The sequence below is a fragment of the Adiantum capillus-veneris genome, chromosome 29 (genome assembly GCF_014529385.1).
Source record: "Adiantum capillus-veneris isolate H3 chromosome 29, ASM1452938v2, whole genome shotgun sequence".
In the NCBI taxonomy this organism is placed as follows: domain Eukaryota; kingdom Viridiplantae; phylum Streptophyta; class Polypodiopsida; order Polypodiales; family Pteridaceae; genus Adiantum; species Adiantum capillus-veneris.
The window spans coordinates 108,753,843-108,759,842 of NC_140959.1; the positions used below are offsets into that span (position 1 = coordinate 108,753,843).

At 45.5% G+C, this 6,000-nt stretch overlaps 1 pseudogene; it reads left to right on the forward strand.

Annotated features, from left to right (window-relative positions):
- The first annotated feature begins 4,638 nt into the window (after nucleotides 1-4,638).
- LOC147419731 (uncharacterized) lies at nucleotides 4,639-5,567 on the forward strand (annotated as a pseudogene).
- Nucleotides 5,568-6,000: the final 433 nt, after the last annotated feature.

Genomic DNA, 6,000 nt, shown 5'->3' on the forward strand with positions numbered 1-6,000 from the left:
TTGAGGGTTCATAGTTCGGGCTATATTTTCGAGTGTGTGTATCTCCGTCCACTTGGTGGAGGTCACTTCATCTATCGTGAATGTAATGAAAACGTTTGGCAAACCCCATGTATCCACCATGCTGATCAAATCCTTTAGAAATTGTCTATGCCATGATGGAGTGCTAGCAATTGTTGCAGGAAGGCTGAAGCAAAGTATGTTTTGGATAGCCTCCTCGTCATTTGCATTGTTGTGTGTCCTTTTATATTTGTCAATATCTCGTTGTAAAACAGATGTTGTTGTACAGTTTGCAATCAATATTGCTTGCTTCAACTGAAACATCAAGAGGAGGTATGGCTTGTGTAATATAAACAACGAGAATAACGTATGAGTTTGCATCCTGATATAGTCATTGTATCAAATATGGCCATTGTAGTGGCCATGCCCAAATGGAAACAAGAAGAGAAAGACTGCCGATTCTATTGTGATATCTTTGTAGACTGAGTTGTGAGCGGGTAGGCCATTGTCATGAATGAAGCTGCACGGTTGACAAGAAAGTTATCATTGCGAAGCTGAATGGAGCTAAATGTTTGTGTATCAGATGTGCTATATGCGCGTCGTTGTGATGGTTCAACCATTGTTTGCAAGATCGAGAAGCTGTTATTGTTCTCCACCTGAGTCATGAGATCAAAGGGCTACAGTTCAGAGCATGGCGTCGGATCAAATTTCCCAGAACATCTTCAGATAGTAAGCATAGTCCCAGCCTCTTGTGCCTTTTCTCGACCATTCTCTTGTATCTTTGTAGTGTTATCGTTCTCCACTTGAGTCATGAGATCAAAGGGTTGCCAGAATGGCGTCGGATCAAATCGCTGTTAACCCTCATGGACATTCCTATCACCTACAAAACGGGTGCTGTATTATTTATTTGGTAGAGTCAGGTACTGGGCTTGTCGGTCCAATAGGAAAAGGGTAAGAGTGATTGCCGATGAGAGGCGCACTCTAACTGGAACATTAAAGGGATTAGTTGGCTAAGCATGGGCGCCCAAGTGTAAATGGGGTGAGCTCATATAAAAGTCAACTAAACCTAAAATTCACTCATTCTCTCATTTGTGCAATTGAAGAGTGCTTTTGCTCCATCTCCATCTTCTTCTTCTTCATCTCCTTGTGTGTGTGTGTATGCGTGAGAGAGAGAGAGAGAGAGAGAGAGAGAGAGAGAGAGAGAGAGAGAGAGAGAGAGAGAGCGATCGAGCATTGCAGCGACGGCACGGTGGCGGCGAAGCGGTTGAGTGCGGTGCAGCGGCGGCTCCTTCTTCTTCGCGGCGAGGAATCCTCCACGACAACAAGCGTAGAGTGGTGTTAGAAGCTGGACACACCCCACGGAAAATGACTGCTCGACGGATTATTATTTTTTGTAATTATTCATTTATGGAGAAAACCCGACATTTCATCTTTGTAAATATTGGGGCTTACAGAAGTTTCCAGATTGTATCCCAGTTTTGACACTTAGATTGAGTAGATGGTTAAATTGGAACATTAGGGTTTGAGAATTGTAAGGTATTTATACCACTTTTTGACCTTAATGAAAGACCTGTCATTTAAAAAAAAGTTTGAAGTCTGTGAGTGAGCGTACTGTGTACGAGAGAGAGTGAGAGTTTCATCTTGACTCTACGCGTGCATCGATGGTCGGAATCGAGTGCGGAGATGTGCAGTGTGTTGCCCTCGACGAGAGCTACGTGCCGATACCTACATTGCGAGCGTACGGTCCGGTTTTGCGAGCTCGACCTACAAGCTTCATCTGGTGATTCGGTGAGCATACATTATCCGTTTTCGCATTTCAGTATATCCACGCGTTTGCATTGAGTAGAGCTACACATTAGGCACCTTAGTTTTTCGGAAACGATGACCTGCAGATTTCGACCAGACATCCTACGTGATTTTGCATCGGGTGTTTAGGGTTGGGATTTTGGTTCATAGACCTTAGGGAGAGTGACCTATTGGCGTTAGTAGGGTCTCCTTCAAGTTCTGTGGCATTTCGAGAACGTTTGATGGGTATTCGGCTCTTGAAAGCGTTGTAGGAAACCTCTTCTTATGCACTCCTGAAGGTTGTAGCTTAGACATTGGGTAGAGACCTCTGTAGGAATTAGTTAGGAGTCGGTCGAGTGTAGGTTGACACCCTATGCTTGCTTCCACGCGCCTGCGGGTCTAGCTTCGTCCTTAGTTGACAAATCTTGTTAGGTGAGTTCTCGCTGTGCTGACGTCCGTCGTGGCGTATCCATCCAACATTGGCGCCGCTGCCGGGGACAAAAACCCTAGGTAGGTGACTGAGACTAGTCCTTGAGGATAGGGATTCTTTGGCTTGCCAAGAGTCTTGTTTTACATTTAGATAGGATTAGAGGGTGGAGGACTCTCTAGGTCTTAGAGGGAGTCTAGGGAGCTTGTGTCTGGCCTAGATCCTTTGACTTAGGTAGACTCAGTTAGTTTTAGGTATTGTTTGAGTTTTGGAGTTGATGAGTAGGAGTTGGAGCGGGAGAAGTAGTGAAAGGAGAGCTTGAGAGTCCGGAGAGGCCAGGAAGCAACCAAAACACCATTATCACCATTTCACATGATGAGTAGGAGTAGGGTAAGTAGAACATCATGATTTATGATCTAGAGCTGTTATGGAATTGATATCTTATTATTTATTGCAGCTGTGACAGGTGGAAAAGGCTTGACCGAGCTAAGCTATTGCAAAAGTATATCATATTTTATGTACATTTTATTATTCAAGTGCTCTTTATGAGCTTTGGCCATTTATGACTGGCCGGCCAGTTTGTACTCATTTTTGGGCATTCAAGAAATCTATAAATAAATACGTGCAAGAGGGAAATGCTCACTCTTGCACGGGGGAGATTGCACCCAGTGTCTGTGTACTTCTTCTCCCCTCTCCCCTCTTCTCTCTCGCCGTGCCGGCGTAGCACTCCGTTCTAGGAGGTGCACCTGCACGTGCTCTCTCGTTCTATCGCGCTCTCTTTCTCTTTCTGCTCGTGTACAACGTGGATTAGGCGTCGTGTGATTCAAGGTATGAAGATTTAGTCGTTTATGTCTCGCTATGTGCTATTTTCGAGTATTTTGCAGGGCTTTCCACACTCTCGTTTGTAGTAGTGGTATCAGAGCTGTGGCTATGCTCTTGGGCTTGCAACGGTGATGGCTATGGAGATTGTTATAAACAAAGATAAGTCATGCTTCTTAAACTTATTTTTTCTCGCTTAAAATTGTATGTATGTGATTAATACAAATCTCCTAAGACAAGCCTAAACATTGTTAACATAGTGTTTAACACTCTTAATAATAATACTAATAATATCGACGTAGCTAGTGTACGTAGTTGATTAAGAGAAACCCTTAGTTTTATCGGGGATGTGTACAGGAGACGAAGAAGAAGAAGAAGAAAAAAAAAATAAAAAAATCGATGTTTAAGATCATAGGTGAATCAAAGACATACAAGAGGAGCTCGAGCATAAATTTAAATCGAAATAGGTGTACACATACATATATACATATATATCTTTCTCGTCTCTTCCCTCAACGTAGGGGGCAAACATAGGAAACCTTGCAATGGATATGATCAAGAGAATTCATAGCTCCGTCTCAAGGGACCCCCCCACACCAAGGTTCAGGAATATATCACGAGAAACATCACTAGGGAAAATATTAATAATAATAATGCACTCCTTATTTTCAAAAATAAAGGATGCAAGATGGGAGCGAGGCTCGAGCCCCGTCTGCACAGCATTATGAGGACGATATGCAGTAGCCGCGGGTTCCAAGCATAGGCGCAGGGTTGTCAGCAGGCAGACCAAAACAGCAACACTATTGGTAGCTACGGCCACATGCAACCCCCAGATGGTGGCAACCAATAACAACGCATCGTGTTCACAACCACCAGCGAATCTGATTTTCTCTCTCTCCCCACTGTTGTGGGCCGTCAGTTTTCCCTCTCCCTGCTTGATCCGCAACCAACCCCCTCCCCCTTTTCCCGCCAACCACACCCTCTTCCTCTCCCTCTCAATATCTGCAGTTGCGATAACATGCAGCCACACGAATTAACTCTCTCCCCACTGGAGTCAGCCGCTATCCCTATCTCTCCCTGCCTGACCTGCAACCACACATTTCGCCAGTCGCAACCGCACTCTCTCCCTCTCCACACTTTGTCCATCACAACTCACACACACCACACAAAGCAGTGGTTCTCTGTGGTGACCTCCCGTCGTCTGCTTAGCCACCATGCAGAGTTGCAAAAGGGTGACTCTCTCTCTTGGTCGTGTCCTCAGCCGGTAAACATTACATTCTCTCTCTGTCTCGGTTGTTGGACACACCCGCACCCCTACACGTTACCCTCTCCCTCCTCAATTGCTGGATGCCAACACTGGGCTGTGCAAACTGAGGTCTTCACCCTGCTTTGCTCATGGCACCCACACCCACACACCCACAAAGGGCAAAGCAAGCAGCATGCAGACGAACACATAAGCACCCAAGACTACGGGCCTAACAAGCAGGGCTACTTCCTTATGTAATCTGGCACGAATGCATACAAACTAGCAATGCTTATACTGCATGCCCAGAGAACTCTGCAATGGGCTGATGGTAGAGTACTACCTCTGCAAGCTTACAATATTCAACATGGAGATGCTGCCAGCAAGGGGGTCTCACAGTTTCAGTGCTGTAGGATGAGCAGGCAAATCACATGTACAGAGAAGTTGCTGGCCAGGAGTCATAGTCCTTGACACTCACTCTATCTCTCACTCGTTCCGCCCTCCCTCTATCTCTTGCATGATGCCGAGTCTCGTCAACAACTGAAGCAGCAATATGATTCAAATTTTTAGAAACATCTCCCAGCCCCTTCTCGGCCGCTGGCGGCCATCCAATACTCAAGAAACTGTCAACCTCCTGTCACACAAGGAGATAACCTATCCAACCCATTCAATGCTGATTATCATGTATATGACAAATGGTTCTATATGCTTTTGATCAAGATCGGCGCGCTGGATGAACGGCATTGGCGCAACGAGACAAGGCTGCATGTTCACAACCCCAGAGGCAAGGTGAACTGGGAAGAGACTGACACTCACATTGACATATTTGATGACAACATTGATGACTGGCAAAACGTGAGCCATTGCGTACATCATTTGTGGGAGCTCAACAATTTTGCTGCTGCAAATTCCAGCTCCGCCGGATGGACCAAGCGACAAGCCATGAAAAGGCACTTCACTGTCAAGGATAAGACCGTCAGAGTCGTCGTTCGCACCAACTGGATCAACACTTACCAATACGAAGTCTCCATATCGCTACTTCACAGTGTTGCCCCTCTTGTGGAGTATAAGGGCAATTGTGCTGATCTACAATGTGCCATCTACCTTTTCACTGCCTGGGCGTGGTTCTCTAAGGAACCAGGCTGTGGTGTGATTGATGCAACAAGAGGCGGGGTCTCCAGAGAAAGTAAGTTCATTTATACAGCTCAGCTTGCTCACTTGCATAAAGCCCTAAGTACTCGTGAGTATGAATTGAGAGTTTGTCAGCATGAAGATCATGGCTTCTACGTAGCATAAACATCAATCATCACATTGAGCTGCATATGAGAATTTGCGCGCGTGTGTGTGTGTGTGTGAGAGCTCCTCGATCACGACCTGCACATGCTGCGTTCTCTGTAGCATTCGTTCCTTCATAACCTGCAACTTACCCCCCCTCAGCCAGTGGTGCTCTCTCTTCATTTGATACGGCAGCCTCCCCCTCATGCAATTGGCGACCATTGACAATGCTCTTGAGCGACTATTGCAAGGTTGTTTTTCCACATTTTTTTTAAACTTTAGTCTTGCCATTTTATTTTGTATGCAGACATTGGATTCGATTCACATGGATTATCTCAGTTTGGCATTTTGGCCTTTTGAAGCTGCGTAATATATATAGCATTTCATTTCATTTTCGCTCTATCTCTCTTCCCCCTCCGAGAATGACTACCTACCACAGTAGACATCGACGAAG